The sequence below is a fragment of the Bubalus kerabau genome, chromosome 1 (genome assembly GCF_029407905.1).
Source record: "Bubalus kerabau isolate K-KA32 ecotype Philippines breed swamp buffalo chromosome 1, PCC_UOA_SB_1v2, whole genome shotgun sequence".
Lineage (NCBI taxonomy): Eukaryota > Metazoa > Chordata > Mammalia > Artiodactyla > Bovidae > Bubalus > Bubalus kerabau.
In genome coordinates, this window is record NC_073624.1 from 151,759,201 (window position 1) to 151,777,662 (window position 18,462).

Sequence of the window (18,462 nt, forward strand, 5' to 3'; positions counted from 1 at the left end):
TGAAATAAATCAGTCAGAAGAAGATCTGAGTGTGTGTGTGTGTGTGTGTGCGTGCATGCGTGCGAGCACACCCAGTTGCTCAGTCATGTCCAACTTTGCGACCCTATGGACTACATAGCCCACCAGGCTTCTCTTCCCATGGGACTTTTCAGGCAAGAATACAGAAGTGGGTTACCATTTCCTACTCCAGGGGATCTTCCCAACCTAGGGATCAAACTTGTGTCTCTTGCCTCTTCTGCATTGGCAAGTGGATTCTTTACCAGTGAGCGACCTGGGAGGCCACCTAAGGCACACAGAGTAGTCAAACTCACGGACTGAAAGAATTGTGGTTGCCAGGAGTTAGATGGATGAGGCACTGGAGTTGTTATTTAGTGGATGCAGCATTTCACTTCTGCAAGATGAAAATAGTTCCTGAAAGGGATGACAGTTTCACAATAACCTGAATGTACTTAATACCACTAAGTGAAAGTGAAAGTTGCTCAGTCATGTCTGACTCTTTGTGACCCTATGGACTATACAGTCCATGGAGTTCTTCAGGCCAGAATACTGGAGTGGGTAGCTTTTCCCTTCTCCAGGGGATCTTCCCAACCCAGGGATCAAACCCAGGTCTGCATTGCAGGCGGATTCTCTACCAGCCGAGCCACAAGGGAAGCGCAAACTGTACACTTAAAACTGGTTAATATGGTAATTTGTGTGTGTGTGTATTCCACCACAATTCTAAAAATTGGAAAAAGAAAAAAAACTCTGATACAGCCTACAACAGGCATAAGAACCTTTAGTTCAGTTCAGTCGCTCAGTCATGTCCGACTCTTTGTGACCCCATGAATTGCAGCACACCAGGCCTCCCTGTCCATCACCAACTCCCGGACTTCACTCAAACTCACGTCCATCAAGTCGGTGATGCCATCCAGCCATCTCATCCTCTGTCGTCCCCTTTTCCTCCTGCCCCCAATCCCTCCCAGCATCAGAGTCTTTTCCAGTGAGTCAACTCTTCGCACGAGGTGGCCAAAGTGCTGGAGTTTCAGATTTAGCATCATTCCTTCCAAACAACACCCAGGGCTGATCTCCTTTAGAATGGACTGGTTGGATCTCCTTGCAGTCCAAGGGACTCTCAAGAGTCTTCTCCAACACCACAGTTCAAAAGCATCAAGTCTTCGGCGCTCAGCTTTCTTCACAGTCCAACTCTCACATCCATACATGACTACTAGAAAAACCATAGCCTTGACTAGATGGACTTTTGTTGGCAAAGTAATGTCTCTGCTTTTGAATATGCTATCTAGGTTGGTCATAACTTTCCTTCCGAGGAGTAGCGTCTTTTAATTTCATGGCTGCAATCACCATCTGCAATGATTTTGGAGCCCCCCCAAAATAAAGTCTGACACTCTTTCCACTGTTTCCCCATCTATTTCCCATGAAGTGATGGGACCAGATGCCATGATCTTCGTTTTCTGAATGTTTGAGCTTTAAGCCACCTTTTTCACTCTCCTCTTTCACTTTCATCAAGAGGCTTTTGAGTTCCTCTTCATTTTCTGCCATAAGGTGGTGTCATCTGCATACCTTAGGTTATTGATATTTCTCCTGGCAATGTTGATTCCAGCTTGTGCTTCTTCCAGCCCAGCGTTTCTCATGATGTACTCTGCATATAAGTTAAATATGCAGGGTGACAATATACAGCCTTGATGTACTCCTTTTCCTATTTGGAACCAGTCTATTGTTCCATGTCCAGTTCTAACTGCTGCTTCCTGACCTGCATAACCTTTAAGTCTTACATTAAGTGAAACACGTCAATCACAAAAAGGCAAATACTATATGATTCCACATACACGATGAACCTATAGCAGAAACAGACAGTAATAAGCTGAGGCCAGAGATCGGTGGGGAGAAGGAAGTAGAGAGTTATTTTTTAATGAGTATAAAAGTTTTCTGCTTGAGAAGAAGAAAAAAACTCCAGAAATGAATGGTGGTGTTAACTGCACAACAGTGCAGATACACCTTATGCCTCTCAATTGTATACTTTTAAATGTCTTTTTAAACAATAAATTTTTAAAAACAGTGGTAAAATAGACACAAAATTTACCATTTTAAGGTTATATTAAATATATACACCACATTATGCAATCATAGCACAATCCTAATTTTTTAACAGGACACCTGAATTGTATTTTTCAAACTCTGGATTTATCTAATGGCTGCCTTGTAGCATGGTTTAAATATTTCTCTAGTCCTTTTATTTCCTGTAAACTAGAAGTTACATCTAAAAGTTTGATCAGAGTAAAGTTAAGTACTTTTAGCAAGAACTCTTCATAGATAATTTTGTATATTTCATAAGCCTTGGCTTAAGTTTTCTTCTTCCAGGTCTAACCTGCCATTGATAACATCAAGTCTGCCTTTCATCTCGGCCATCGTAGTTTCCACCTATAGCTTTGCTTCTGTTGTTGTTCGGTTGCTAAGTCGTGTCTGACTGTGACCCCATGGACTGAAGCATGCCAGGTTCCTCTACCCTCCTTTATCTCTTGGAGTTTGCTCAAATTCATATCCATTAAGTTGGTGATGTTATCTGTATCTTCCATGTTTCTAATTAACACATTCAATCTTTCTTCTAGTTTTTTAAGCATATGGAATACAGTTATAAAAAACTGTTTTACCATCCCTCTCCACTAATTCTATCACCCATGTCACTTGTTTCAGTTTTTATTTTTCTTTTTCATTATGAGTCATATTTTCCTGCTCCTTTGCATGCCTAGTAATTTCTGATTGGATGCCAGACACTGTGAATTTTACATTTTTGGGTGCTGGATATTTTTGTATTCCTGAACCTATTCTTGAGCTTGGTTCTGGGACACGAATAAATTACTTGGAAAGAGTTTGACTGTTTCAAGTCTTGCTTTTAAATTTTTTAGGCTAGGCCAGAGCAGTATTTAGTTTAAAGCTAATTTACCTCACTACTGAGGCAAAACTGTTCGGAGTACACAAGTCCCCATTTACTTGCAGTTTGGCTCTTTGTGGTTTCCGTTACCCGTGGTCAACACTGATCCAAGAATATTAAATGCAAAATTCCAGAAATAAACAATTCAAAAGTTTTAAATTGTGTGCTCTTCTGAGCAGCCTGATTAAAAATATCACTGTCATGTTCCATGCCCCATTCACTGTCCTGCCAGCTCCCCATGTGAATCATCCTTTGGATTGCCTTATTTGATCCTCAATAACTCTGAGGTTTCTCTGATCCCAAAGCCATTGCTCTTAACCATTATGCTTCCTTACCATTTCAGGAATTATTAGGATAGAAAGTCAAATGATATCAACCTTAAGTTGAAAATCAAATTATGAAACTACTTAATTCAAATGCTATCACAGATCACAGGCCTGAGAATATTAGTAATGCTGCTTTATTTGAAATACATTACAATAGAATCTACTTGATCATTTTTAAAAACACAATTTTCAAATCTTAAAGGAAGTTTTATGTGAACAAGGAAAGAACATGATTGAAATGAAAATGAACTATCACCTGAAACTAGAAAATATAGATTTAAGTGTATTTATAGTATTCACAACAGTTCTGTCAAATAGAATATGTCAGGATGAAAGAAAGGTTTCGTATCTGCACTGTTCAATACAGTAGCCGCTAGTTATCTGTAGCTACTGAGCATCTGAAGCATCTGTAGTAAAACTAATAAACTGATTTTTAATTATCATAAAATTTAATTATAAGTCATCTGTTTGTCTCCACCACTAGACTGTGAGCTCCTTAATGAGTGGAATATGTTTTATTTCTCTCTTTCTAGTGCTTAGGCACATATTAGGAAGAAAAAATAATTGATGTGTGGCAGAACGTGTGGATAGAATTTTCTAGGAATGTCCAAGTAAATTCTCTAAATGCATCAGTCTGATAAAGGTTACAGAGTGCAGACTTAATCTATTAAATTATATCTTATTTCTACTCTGATTTTTAAGGCAGATAAAATATCGTAATTACTCATTTATTCACCAAACATGTTCTGAGCTTATATATAAGACAGGTACTCTGTTGAGTGTTCAGGAGATGATGGCGAATAAGCCTTGTTTATGGCATCAAGAATCACTCATTCTCTAGGAAAATACATACAACTGCTCCACAAAATAAGAAGAGTATTTTTAAAAAATAAATATTATGGGAACCACCAAGGCAAATAACCACCTGAGAGTGGAGGGAAATACACAAATTGAAGAACAACTCATTAATCTAATCTGAAGATGAATAATAACTCACCAGTTGGAAGATGGTAGGATGGTGAAGAGGCGTTCTAAGTACAACAAACAGCCCAAGTAAAGGCAGAATGATACAAAAAGGCACAGATCGTATGGGGAACAAAAAGTAGTTCACTATGACTAGAACATGGGAGAAGGAACAGGAAGAGAAGGTAGAGAGATGAAGTTATATTACAGCTAGATTCTAATGCCCTTCATGTGCCATGTTACAGGATGCTCATTTAATCCTACTAGGATAGTGGACAAATTTCACATGTTTAGTTTTTAAAAAGGTAAACTTTAGCTTGCTGGTTTAAGTCCAATAACTCCAATGAACAAACTTTAAAATGAAAAATCTGAACTGTAAGTAGAGCTTATAAATAGACATCAATAACTGTCTGACTCCGAACAAGCAAGATTATTAAGATAGGCATTTTAAGTTTTAAACGACCAATTTAAAACAAAATCATTTTGAAGGAAAATGCAAACCTTACTTGTATGCCTCACATGAATGATAAGGATTTATCTCTTAAAGATTTCCATGAAGTTTCCTTTTTCTCATATTCAGTAACCCTATCTTAAATTTATTATTGTTGGCGAGGAATCCTTACAATTTGCAAAAAACAAAACTGATTACTCTGTTAGTTTAGGGGGAAAAAATTCATCCGGCGCTAGCTGATTATTTTCTCATTAATAGGGCCAACCCCTCTCCGCCCAATGTAGCAGTATTTAAACTCCCAACCCCAGATCATTAATGATATTTGATGTCAATCACTTCTCACAGTTGTTCAGTTCCACAGTTGCCTCTTCTGGTTTTTCAAGTAACATTCTAAACTGCTATCTCTTCCACCTGCAGGTGTCCAGTATATCACGTTCACAAAGTATTACTTTTTTGCAGGAGTATTATCCCAAACTTATCCTTTAAAATAAAAACAAATCCATTTTTATCATTTGTACCTATTATTTAAAGTAACCATAAATTCTGCTCTGAACTTCCAAAGGTGCTCAACGCCTAGCTCCCCTTCTATAGTGAAGGAACAAGCTATCTTCCTCTTACTGACCTTTACTGAGCTCAGAGTTTGTGTAAAATTTACTCAATACATTCCCCCATCCTGACATTTATACTTGAATTAAGCAATTTTTATTTTTGTGTGTTTTTTTATTTAAGTATAGTTGATTTACAATGTTGGGTTAGTTTCAAGTGTACAGCAAAGTGATTCAGCTATACATAGATATATTTTTTTAAGATTCTTTCCCACTATAGGTTATTACAAGATACTGAATATAGGTCCTTGATATTTATCTATTTTATATATTAGTATGTATCTGTTTTTCCTGTGGTCATGTATGGATGTGAGAGTTGGACTGTGAAGAAGGCTGAGCGCCGAAGAATTGATGCTTTTGAACTGTGGTGTTGGAGAAGACTCCTGAGAGTCCCTTGGACTGCACGGAGATCCAACCAGTCCATTCTGAAGGAGATCAGCCCTGGGATTTCTTTGGAAGGAATGATGCTAAAGCTGAAACTCCAGTACTTTGGCCACCTCATGCGAAGAGTTGACTCATTGGAAAAGACGCTGATGCTGGGAGGGATTGGGGGCAAGAGGAGAAGGGGACGACAGAGGATGAGATGGCTGGCTGGCATCACTGACTCGATGGACGTGAGTCTGGGTGAACTCCGGGAGTTGGTGATGGACAGGGAGGCCTGGCGTGCTGCGATTCATGGGGTCGCAAAGAGTCGGACACGACTGAGCGATTGATCTGATCTGATCTGATGTATCTGTTAATCCCAAACTCCTAATTTATCTCCCCCCACCACCTCACTATCCCCTTTGGTAACCCTAAGTTTGTTATTTATGTCTGTGAGTCTATTTCTGTTTTCTAAATAAGTTCATCTGTATCATTTTTTTTAGATTCCACATACAAATGGTATCATATGATACTTGTCTTTCCCTGTCCTACTTCACTTAATACAATAAACTCTAGGCCCATCCATGTTGCTGCAATGGCATTATTTCATTCTTTCTTATGGCTGAGAAATATTCCACAATACACACACACCCCACATCTTCCTATCCATTCATCTATCGTCATCCATCAGTGAACATTTAGGTTGCTTCCATGTCTTGGCTATTATCAACAGTGCTGCTACGAACACTGGGGTGCATGCATCTTTTTGAATTAAGAGTGTTCTCCGGACGTGCATTCAGGAGTGGGACTGCTGAATCATATGGTAGTTCTACTTTGTTATTTAAGGAAACTCCATGTTGTTCTCTTCAGTGGCTGTATCAATTTACATCCCCAACGATAGTGTAGGAGGGCTCCCCTTTCTCCACACCCTCTCCAGCATCTATTATTTGTAGATTTTTACTTTTTTGGCCATGCCCTACAGTGTGCAGGATCTTAGTTCCCCGACCAGGGATTGAACTTGGGCCCATAACAGTAAAAGAGCTGAGTCCTAATCACTGGACCACCAGGGAATTCCCTAAACTTTTTAACGATGGCCATTCTGACTGGTGTGAGGTGATACCTCACTGTAGTTTTGATCTGCATTTCTCTAATACTTTGTGATATTGAGCATTTTTTCATGTGCCTGTTGGTCATCTGTGCGTATTCTTCAGAGAAATGTCTATTTAAGTATGCTCATTTTTCAACTGGGTTGTTTTTGGGGTTTTTTTTTATATGAAGCTGTATAAGCCTAAGCAATCTTTACAAACTGGGCAGTCTGCTAATAATTGTGTAGCTTAAACAAAGTTTTCTAGTTTATTGCTATATATGCAACATGGAATTTAAAACCCGCTAAAATCTAGACAAACTGAATAAAGAACTTAATTCCCCCAACATCTATATATTTTAAACTCTCTGGGCTAAACATTCTCAAGTTGGGAAAATAAATTCTTTTTAGACATTATGTTTTGTTATTGTCACTGTTAACAATCACATTTAGGGCCTTCCCTGGTGGTTCAGCAGCCTAGACTCTGTGATCCCGATGCAGGGGGCCTGGGTTTGGTCCCTGATCAGGGAACTGGTTCCCACATGGTGCAACTAAAATTCCATGTGCCACAACTAAAAAAGGTCCCGTGTGCCACAGCTGAGACCTGGCGTGGCCAAATAAATACATAAATAATTTAAAACACAACAATCACATTTATGAGAATCTGCTAAATTCCAGGCACTTGGCATATATTAATTAATCCTTAAAAAATCCCTATGAGATATTACTATTTTCATTGCAAATAAACTCAAATTCTGAGAGATTAAGTAACTTGCTCAACATCAAGAAGTGATGGAGTTGAGTTTTAGAATAGAGACCTGTCTGCCTAAACTAAAGCCTGTGCCACCAGTGTTAGCAAGTAAAGTTCAAACGACCACTGAATTGAGCTACTAACATCTTCTAAATGAAAACAAGAAAGCGGAGTAAACAATACGTTGCATCAATTATATGTGCTCTTAAAATATAATGAATCATCAGAATAATCCATGAAGATACAAAACAAGATACTAATGTTAACTCTAGTTTTAAAGTTAACACTCAATAACAGCAATTAGTGACAATTATTTATTTCTTAAACAATGCTCAAAATTAAGTAGTTTCTATACAGATTTTTGAATATGAAATAATTAAAGAATCAAGTATGTAGTCATATTTACTACATATACTTAAATACTTAAAACATTTATTTACTATTTATAAACTGCAGTTTATATAATCAAGTTCACACACAACAAAAAATGCTTACCAATAATCAATTTTAACAAACTGGCCAAATATACAATATATTTAAAGTTGGAAAATCTGAGTACTCCAGAGCATGGGTACTTATACATGTAATAACAATACAAATAGGTGCACTCAAAGAGTTCAAATTTCAAGTTCTATAAATTAATAGTAGACATTTTAAAAAGGAAAAATCAACATGCAAACTGTAAAAAATAATTTATATTGGGAAAGGAAAGCAGTTAATTTTTTTAAATACATGTAAAATTATTTTAGTGAACATCTGCTATTACTACCTGCCCAGCAATCTTTCTCCCTTCTCCAGGAAATGACACTTCAGTTTTCCTTTGGGAACTATATGTCACCTACCCTTAATTCATGCGCTTTTAAACTGTATCTCCCTCCATCCTACTCCACAGTGGGAAGAAGATCCAATTCTGACCACCCACGGCATTCCATCTGTCTGGTCACAGAGATTGTCTCTAGGATGGGCGATGACCCAAGTAAGGCCACAGAGTAGTTTGCTATTGTAACAGAATTCTATTATAATAGAATCAGAAAAAGGGAAGTTTTCTCCATTCTGGAGTTTCTGAGGTTGTAGGATGTAAGCCCAGTGCTATCAATGCCATCTTTCCCAGGGAGTCTGACCCCAAACTCAACTTCTCCACACTGATGCCCAACCCAAAGCAAGAGGAAGTAGTGGTTACCTGTTGGCATGGGAAAAGATAAATTAGGATTTCAAGTTTCAGTGTTGTATTTCTTATAATGTTTCTGTTTTTAAAAAATAAACACATATTACTTTTGTAATAGGAAATATAAAATATTTAAAAATACTACCCCTGTATTTTCTTCTCAACTATTCTGAGATAGCAATATTTAATGTCTTAAAAAGCATTAGTAATTTTCTCAGAATTTACTTAAGTGAGTAAAAATCTACTTAAAAAGAATAGACTTTTTCCCTTAGCATAAAATCAAGCCATTTTCCTTTCTGGTGGGGGAAAAAAAGTTGTGAGTAAACTTTTTAAAAAGTTAGTTCTCTTTTAAAGGAAATATTTAAAAAAAAATTATACTCAAGGGCAGTCCAGTGGTTAAGACTCCATGCTTCCAACGTAAAGGGTGCAGGTTCCATCCCTGGCTGGGGACCTAAGATCCCACATGCCACACGACGTGGCCAAACATAAAACTCTACTCCATGTGGAAAAAAATTGGTAAACATTTAGCAAGTGTTGCAGTCATTGTAAAAATTGGTCAAGATGGAAAAAGTGGCCAAATTAGGTGTGATAACTTTGTCAATTACTCAGTCGTATATTTCTCAATAATATAAAATCTGAAGGGTCAATTAAGTCTTTCAGTTATTATTTTACATAATACCGCCTTATAGGATAAATTACATACCATTGTTAAACACAGGAAAGTCAGTCTCAAGAGTCACCTCTTGGGAATGCAAAGTCTATGCTACTAGAGTAAATGTTCTCTAGATTATAAACGAACATAGCAATACACTCTTTTGTTCTCTTGCTCATATTAGTTTCTGTCATTTTCCTTTTCTCCCCAGGTACACAACCAACCCCTGAATCTTTACTTTTTGTTAGCATTACTTTGTGTCTTATAACCTTCAGTAAGGTCACTGAGGGCTTCCTATATGGTTCAGTGGTAAAGAATCCGCCAGCAATGCGGGAGACACAGGTTAGATACCTGGGTCTGTAAGATCCCCTGGAGAAGGAAATGGCAACTCCCTCCAGTAATCTCGCCTGGAAAATCCTATGGACATAAGAGCCTGGTGAGCTACAGTCCATGGGGTCTCAAAGAGTCCCACACATCTGAGCTACTAAAAGGACACTGAGAGCAACTGGAAGCCAGAGCCACGTTTTCACAAACAAGGGAGTGAGTTCTAAAAAGGTTTTAGGATGAGACAATATTTAAGAAGCTCAACACCTTAGGCAATGCCAAGAGGATAATGGGACGGTCAACGTGGCCAATACCTAAGTCTCAAGATGCTGACATTTTATTAATTTGTCATATCGTTTAATGAAACCTAAACTCTCCAACAGCTATCAACCCCAAACTGTTTCATTCCTTTCTCCTGCTAGATATATCATGTGCACCTGTGACTCAAAGGAATATTTTACCATAAACAAAGGTATACCTGAGAAACTGCCCCCAAATTCAGACACATCTACTTATAAAACAGCAAGTAAATATGTCTTTCCAAGTACCACAAAGAGAAGAAAGTATTTTACTCTAGTCCTAACTATAAACTGGTTATTCTCCATATACGTGCAAGTATCTACAATACTTTTTAGGCATCTGAAAGAGAAGATAAAGAAACCATAATACTACACAGGGAGGAACTCAAAAAATAGTTCGGTTTAAACTCTTCTTCCAACATTTTTACACTGAGTCAATAACGCCTGGCTCATTCTCAAAACATCGTATTGTGGACCAGGATAGGATAGTGAGAAGGAAACTTGAGAGACAATGGGTAAGACACTGGGAAAGATTAAAAACTGAACGGTCCAGGAAACCTGTACTTTGTTTTGTCCCTTCAGGTCCCCATTTATTTTTCCACTTTTTTCATTTCAGTGATTAAAACTTCCCCTCATCAGAGACCTAACTATAAACTCCCCACCCACTTCCAACCACATCCCCAGATGCCACGGATGGTCCGTGGTCGTCTGTGAGAAGAGGGACGTCGGCGCTCAACTGAACCCTGCCGCTGAGAACTCGGAAGTACAAGTTCTCCCGGGACAGGCAGAAGGGACTGGGTGAAGTGAAGGAAAGCTGAGGAAGCGAAGCAGGCAGGACTAAGGACTGGTCTCAAGCCCCAGTCTGGACACATCAGGGGGAGACAGCTGTCCCGCTCAACCAGAGAAGTCGCCTGACCCCAGAGCAGACAAACGGCTGGCCCCAGAGGTCTGGTCTCTAAAGCTGTTTCGCATCCGCCTTCCTTTCGTCTTCCCTAAAAGACTGTCTCCTCAAACCTTCACAGTCCCGGGACTCACCCGTCCACGCCTGAGCTGCAGTTGCTTCTCCGTCAAAGCCGCCCACCTCTGAACACCATGGAGACGAAGAAACAGCCAAGACAAGCCTCCACTTCCACCACCCACCCTCACGTGACTCTCCTAGTCGCTGGGCCTTTCGGGATCGTGGTGAAATACTTGTGGGAGGAGCACGGAGGAAAAGGGGTGGGCAGAGGCCCGGAAGCAGCCCGCCCCGCCCGGACCCCGCCCCGGCCTCGGGCCCCGCCCTAGCCTCGGCTCCGCCCCCCGCAGTATTTAGGAGCGGAGGCAGGCTGTCCCCGAGACGCTTTCTGGCTTTTTCTCTGCGCATTCTACCTCTATCGCCCTCACTCCCCGACACACAAGTATAGGAATCTGTTAAAAAAGAGATTTATTGTGTCTGTTGCCACCTCGTTGATACCTTTTTTCGTGCTGGCTAAGCAAAAAGGAGTCAGTGAAAAGAGAATTGGACCACAGTGAGTTGGAAATTATTTTCGAGCTGCATTTAGATTTAGGCATCTGATAAAATTTGCCTATTTCCTGATTTTGAAGGTTTTTTTTCAACTTAAAAAACCTCCTCACCGTTTCTTTTACTCTTAGTTGTTTTTTTTTTTTAAGTGTTCTCTTTGCAAACTAATGTTGTTGAAGAGTTTCGCCACTAACCTACTAGTAGCATGTTTTTCTCTGATGTTCCTATCAGAACTGAGGATGGAGAGGGGTCCCCTCTTCTGCTGTGGAAACAGAATGACAGTATTTTGATTATGATGTGAGAGAAGTTTTAAAGAAAAGTTTCTTCAAAAATTTCCTTAAAGCTGTAGAAAAAGCTACAACAAATAGAACTATTAATATCATTGGATTCGGTGAAGTAAGTAGAACAGCTATTTTCTGCATTTCTTCTCAGAGGACTGTCCCTCCGTGCTACCCTAAGAACGACACATTATTGTGTTCAGGGCACTGTGCTCGCACTTTACAAGCAACCCAATGTTTGTTTACAACCATCCTGCTGATGAAAACTTTTTATTCAGTTGCAGGCTAAGACCCCGAGGTAATGAGCAAATGCTAGAGCTGGCACAGACCTAATCTAAAGATCACCAAGGATGTCTTAAGCAGTTTTCTTCAATCTGCTGTCCTCTGGATCCGCTTGCCTCAGGAGTTAGGAATCTTGGCTGATTTGCTTCTTAGCTATCAAAATGTGCCTTTTTTGTATTTCTATTTAGAGCCTGTTATCTGTTAAATGAAAAATCTAATAAAGACATCCTTCCCCGTTTACTAGAAGGCACTTAGCATGGTATCCTTCTCAGGCAGCCCATCCATTCACGCTGATGATGGGCATTTCAAGTTGTGTCATAGGTTACTATCAAAAAATACTTTGGGGCTCATGGAATCTTAACTGGTAGCTCGGTCGAGTGTTTCTCAGAATAAGAAAAAGAAAGTTATCAATACATAAATTTTGGACAAAGATAAGTTATTAAGAATTGGTAAAATTCAATCCTGGTTTTAGTCAAAATTTGTCTAGGGACTTCCTTGGCTGTCCAGTGGTTAAGACTCACAGCTTCCAGTCTTCCTGCAGGAGCAGGGGTTGATCCCTAGTGGGGGAACTAGGATTTCACGTGCCATGTGGCCCAGCCAGGAAAAAAAAAAAAGTCTAAATTTGTCTATATAAAACTAAATAACCTATTCAGCTAATTATTAAATGTCATGTAAAAACATAAGTCACTAATCTTAAACTTTTTAGTTTCAGGACCCCTTTACACTCTTAAAAATTATTGAGAACTCCAACAACTTTTATGTGTTATAACTATCAATACTTGTCATGTTTTAGAAATTAAAACTTGAAAATTTTAATTTTTTTAGTCATTGAAAAGAGCACATTGTATGTTGACATAAATAGATATTGTAAAATAATAACTATATTTTTAGTGCATCATGGTTTTACATTTTTGTTATTTTTTTAATGTGTGGTTTGTAGAAATAAGATGATTCTCATATCTCTTCTTCTTTAATCTGTTTCCATGAGTGTGTCTGTGCACACTTAGTTGATCAGTCATGTCTGACTCTTTGCAACCCCATGAGCTGTAGCCTGCCAGACTCCTCTGTCCATGGGGATTCTCCAGACAAGAATACTGGAGTGGGTTGCCATGCCCTCTTCCAGGGGATCTTCCCAACCCAGGAATTGAACCCGGGTCTCCTGCATTGCAGGTGGATTTTTTACCCGCTGAGCTACCAGCAAAGCCTAATCTGTTTCCGTATCAGTCATCAAATAGCCACTGGAAAGCTCCACTGTACACTGAGAGAATGAAAGTGATAAAGGCAAATTACAGCTTATTATTATTAGGAAAAAACTCTTGCCCTTACAGATCACCAGAAAGGATTCAAGAAACCCCCAGGAGTCCATGAACCATACTTTGAGAAGTCTGTTTTAAACCATACAAATGTCAGCTACTTTAAAAAACAAACAAACAAACAAACAAACAAAAGCTATCATCAAGCAGAACATTTAGGGGAAAGAGGGACAATGCAGAAGAGACAATACAAACAATTTACAAACTAGACCAACCTGGTAAACATGAGTACTCTTTCTCCATTTTCAGGAGCACAGATTAAGTTATCGAAATTCAGGGTCATAACTGAACACAACTGTATTCTGCATTGGAAACCGGTACACCAATCCAATATTGTCTTTCTACCTGCCTGCTGTCCAAGGTGGTTCCTGTCACATGTATATAATACCACTAAAGTAGGTTTATATTCCCTGCACAAATTAAGACTCAAAGTTTGAAGTTAAAATTCTTTTCGTAAACATATATTGAATGTCTACAACATGCAAGGTTCCTAAATAGGTGCTGGGCTTATAAAATTTTATAAGCACAGTTCCTGCCCTTGGGCAACTTATGTATATATAATAAGACTTAAACCCTGGTATAAATGTATTTTTGCCACATTCAGTGGCTCCCAAATGAGTTTCATGATCAACTGTCTCAGAATTATCTGGGGAAATTTTAAAAATACATATTCCTAGCTTAAGAGATATGATGTTAAAGTGAATCAGGATGGTGCTTAACAATTTGGATTTTTTTTTAAGTGACCCAAGTGTTTCCATATAATAATGGGTCTGGAAATGAATACGAAGTACATGCAACAAAAAATGGACTTGGTCTTTATCCCTAGTACTGTGCTCAGTCGTGTTTGACTCTTTTGCAACCCTCTGGACTGTAGCCCGCCAGGCTCCTCTGTCCACAGGATTTTCCAGGCAAGAATACTGGAGCGGGTTGCCAGGCCCTCCTCCAGGGGATCTTCCCTATCCAAGTATGGAACCCGTGTCTCTTATGTCTCCTGCCTTGGCAGGTGGATTCTTTACCACTGGGCCACCTGGAAAGCCTGTCGCTAGTAGTGTGACACATAAAATATCTCTTTATTTCATCTTCAGTATTTCAAAAGTGTATTATTGTTTGAAGACCTTGTTATCAAGAGACAGAGTAAATATTTAATTTCATTCAGTTAAAATAGAAATTGACATACTTATTTCAAACATTGTATAGTTCATCTGCCTTTATCACATAAAAATAATGTGAGATATTACCACAGCAGTTTGCATCACATGACACCACTGTAAGAAGCAAAACATCTTTTGCAACAAGAATCTGATGACAAAGTGTTGTTTTATAGAGCTTTGATTAAATTCTTTTAAAATGAATTCAATGAAATGCCCCATGTTCCATTATGCTTATCTTTAGGATTCCACAGATTATAGTATATCAAAACGTACACAGTTTTTCTTCATAGTTTTCTTTTGAGGATATGTTATGTTTGAGGAGCTGTTGAGAGACTTATGATCCATAGTTTCTGTTGCTGTCAGTGTTCTTTGCCAATATTGTAGCCAGAATTATATTCGAGTAAATAAGACAAAATTTTAAAAAACAAGCTTAATATTTCCTTCTCTCTTACCACAAAGAGGGGAAAAAAAGAAATAGCTAACTCAGCCATAAATATGATTAATAAAAGTTGATATATATATATATTTCTCTTAATCATATGATTGATAATAACTTCAAAATTAAAGACTCCCTGCACACATCTTGATTTCTAAATATTTTATCCCATGAAAAGGAATCAAAGCTTCTTGAACAAATGGCTGATTTCAGGGCTAGCACAGGAAGGTACAAGATGATCTGGAACATCCTGTTGTGTCAGAAATAAGTGCTCAAAAAATAAAATGGGGGCATGTCAATAGCAGCCTGCTTGAAGGGCCTCTCATCGGGCAAATGTGGGATAACTAGAGTATCAAAATAAGAACAGTAATGAATTATGATCCATTGAATAAAATAAGAATTTATTCATGTATTCTAACAAGAGAGAGAGATGGGGAAAAGGAAAAGCTGTTCTCTATAGAGCTTGCCCACTGATAGATGTAGAGAGTGGTGCAGTTGGAAAATCACCATTTTGCAACTATCATAGAAAAGATTGGTTTGGAAAACATCATCAATGGATTCTAAACCTAGGGGGAAAGTTTGATGAGAAGCAGTATATTTTTCAAATCTTCAAAGTATCTCTTCATGGATTTTCTATTTTTTTAGAAGTATAATAGAGTGGGGCAGGCCCAACCCTTAACATATGGCCATTGCTGGGCACCATTACCACACAACCCATTACCAGGCAGTGGTTACCCCAAAACCGCTGACACAGGATGGTTAGAGTGGTAGTTAGAGGTCCTATTCAATCATTGGTCAGCACCACAGGGGACCGCTCCCTCAAGCGAGCAACTGTCAATGAGCAACTGTTAGTAGTCTGCTCAGCCATTGGTTGCCACTAAAGAGAGTCCCTCCCCCAAGGACCAACTGTCAGTAAGTGACCGTTAGTGGTCCATTCAGCTAATGGTCGGTGGAATGGTGGTCATCAGGCAAAGAATGAGGTAAGAGTGGACCCTGGCCTTCTCAATGGGACTCTCAGGCTCACCTGGCCTCGGGCCAGTGGGTAAGCTGCAGGGCCCAGGGAACAGGCTAAGGGGATGTGTCCTGCAGAGCTCCACAGCCCTTGCCAAGGCTGCCCACTGGGCTGGGCCCAGGCCTTGGGGCAGCAGTGACCCTCTCCCCAGTCCTGCCTCTGTGAAGTAACAGCATCATCTGTCTGCCTGGGGGGTAGTCTGTGGGTTCTGCCTCTGCCATGTGGGCAGCCTGAGGAGGCTGAGGGCCAGCTGAGTCCTAGATGCCTGGCTCCCCCAGTGATAACAGCCATCAACTTTGAGCTGCCCCTTCTTAGCTGGGACCTGACCTCAGAGGATGACAGTTTGTGCCTTGGAATCTGGCCCTTTCTTGTCAGAACAGAGAATAACATTTGTTGGGTGATGCATGCTAAGTCGCTTCAGTTGTGTCCAGCTCTTTGCGACCCCATGAACTGTAGCCCGCCAGGCTCCTCTTTCCATAGGATTTCCCGGGCAAGAATACTGGAGTGGGTTCCTATGCCTTCCTCCAGGGGATCTTCCCAACCCAGAGATCAAGCCTGTATCTCTTATGTCTCCTGCATTGGCAGGCAGGTTCTTTACCACTAGCGCCACCTGTTTGGTGCAGGTTTACAGAAGCATCAGTACCTGACCATGACTGGACACCAACAACCGAGGGATCTGACACCAAGAAGTTTGCAACAGCTAACCATGCCCTTTCCCCATCTTTCCTAGAAAAGGGCTTTGCTGAGAGTTTTGGGGGAGTTTGCGGTTTTTAAGGTATGAGCCACTCATCTCCTTGCATGGCCTTCAATAAACCTTTCTGTGTTCCAAACGCTGACATTTTGGTATTGTGTGGCCTCACTGTGCACCAGGCATATTGACTTGTGTTTAGGTAACAGAAGAGGGGAAAGTAACTATACAGTGGAAAAACTAGGCAACACTTTGATCAGTGACCACACGCCTCCAGATGAGATACTCTGAGAAGCACATAATGTCACTTGAATCTAATTGTGAGGAAATGTCAACCAAACCCATATTAAAGAACATTCTCTTAAATAACTGTCATGAAAGAACCCTGTCCCAGAAAAAAATGTCGAGGAACTATTTAGTGAAAGGGACTAAAGAGACTTGATGGGACTTCCCTGGTTAAGAACTCCCCTGCGAATGCAGGAGATGTAAAGAGATGTGGGTTCAATCTCTGGGTCAGGAAGATCTTCTGGAGGAGGGCATGGCAACCAACTCCAATATTCTTGCCTAGAGAATCCCTTGGACAGAAGTGCCTGGTGGGCTACAGTCCTTAGTGTTGAGAAGAGTCAGACACAGTTGAAGTGACTTAGCATGCAAACACAAGGAGACTTAATAACTAAAGTCGACGCATGATCTAAACCGGAACTTGTACCAGAGCAGGGGAAATATATTAAAGATTAATTGAAACAGTTGACAAAGTTGGAATATGGACCACAGGTTAGAAAAAAGTAGCTCCCACATTTGATAATTGTGTGGTGATTATATAAAGTAAGTTATTTTTCATAGTAAAAACACACTGAGGTATGAAGAGATAAGGAGGCATAATGCATGCAATCTATTCTCAAATGGTTCAAAAAATAAATCAGAATAGAGACAGAGAATGCAAATGTGGCAAAAAAAAGTTGTTGAACTGGAATAAATAATATTCAGAAATTCTCTGTCCTATTCTTGCAATTTTTCTATACGTTAAAAAAAAAAAAACTTTAAGGGTTCTCCACTTTGTCTCTCTTAGGCTTCATCCCAAAATGGGCTAGAATGGGTTCATTCATCATGAACCTTTGTTTAGTTATTTTATTTCTACTATTATTACTAGTCAGATGGTAATTATCTTTTATCATTTTAGTTAATTATATACTATCAAAAGAAGGAAAGCAACTGACTTTATGAAAGGCAAAAAGCAATACCCTTTAAAATTTTTTTTTGAATGATATATTTTTATTGAGCCCAACAAATCCAAAATATCACTTCAATTAACCGACATAAAATATTATTAATGAGATATCTTAGGTTTTTATGTTGATAACATATCTTCAAAATCAATGTGTATTTTATATTTACAGCATATCTCAATTTTTTGCCTCACTGCTTGGCTTGTGGGAATCTTAGTTCCCTGACCAAAGACTGAACCCCAGGCCACAGCACTAAAAGTGCCAAGTTCTAACCAATAGACTGCTAGGGAATTCCCCATGGATTTTTTAAAAAGTTGAAGTATAGTTGGTTTACAATGTTGTTTTAGTTTCAGGTGTACAGCAAAATGATTCAGTTATGCATATACTGCTGCTACTGCTACTGCTAAGTCACTTCAGTCGTGTCCGACTCTGTGTGACCCCATGGATGGCAGCCCACCAGGCTCCGCCGTCCCTGGGATTCTCCAGACAAGAACACTGGAGTGGGTTGCCATTTCCTTCTCCAATGCATGAAAGTGAAAAGTGTAAGTAAAGTTGCTCAGTCATATCTGACTCTTAGCGACCCCATGGACTGCAGCCCACCAGGCTCCTCTGTCCATGGGATTTTCCAGGCAAGAGTACTGGAGTGGTGTGCCATTGCCTTCTCCA

At 39.5% G+C, this 18,462-nt stretch overlaps 2 protein-coding genes across 5 annotated transcripts in view; one reads left to right on the forward strand and one right to left on the reverse strand.

Moving 5' to 3' along the window:
* Positions 1 to 11,102, reverse strand: part of MICU1 (mitochondrial calcium uptake 1) — a 224,005-nt gene extending 212,903 nt beyond the window's left edge. For all 3 annotated transcript variants that reach the window (XM_055535443.1, XM_055535436.1, XM_055535453.1), the window contains exon 1: positions 10,945 to 11,102. The gene's annotated coding sequence lies outside the window, so the exon portion shown is untranslated. The remainder of the gene's footprint in view (positions 1 to 10,944) is intronic.
* The window catches only part of MCU (mitochondrial calcium uniporter), a 438,436-nt gene that overhangs the window by 135,262 nt on the left and 284,712 nt on the right, over positions 1 to 18,462 (forward strand). The window lies entirely within an intron of this gene.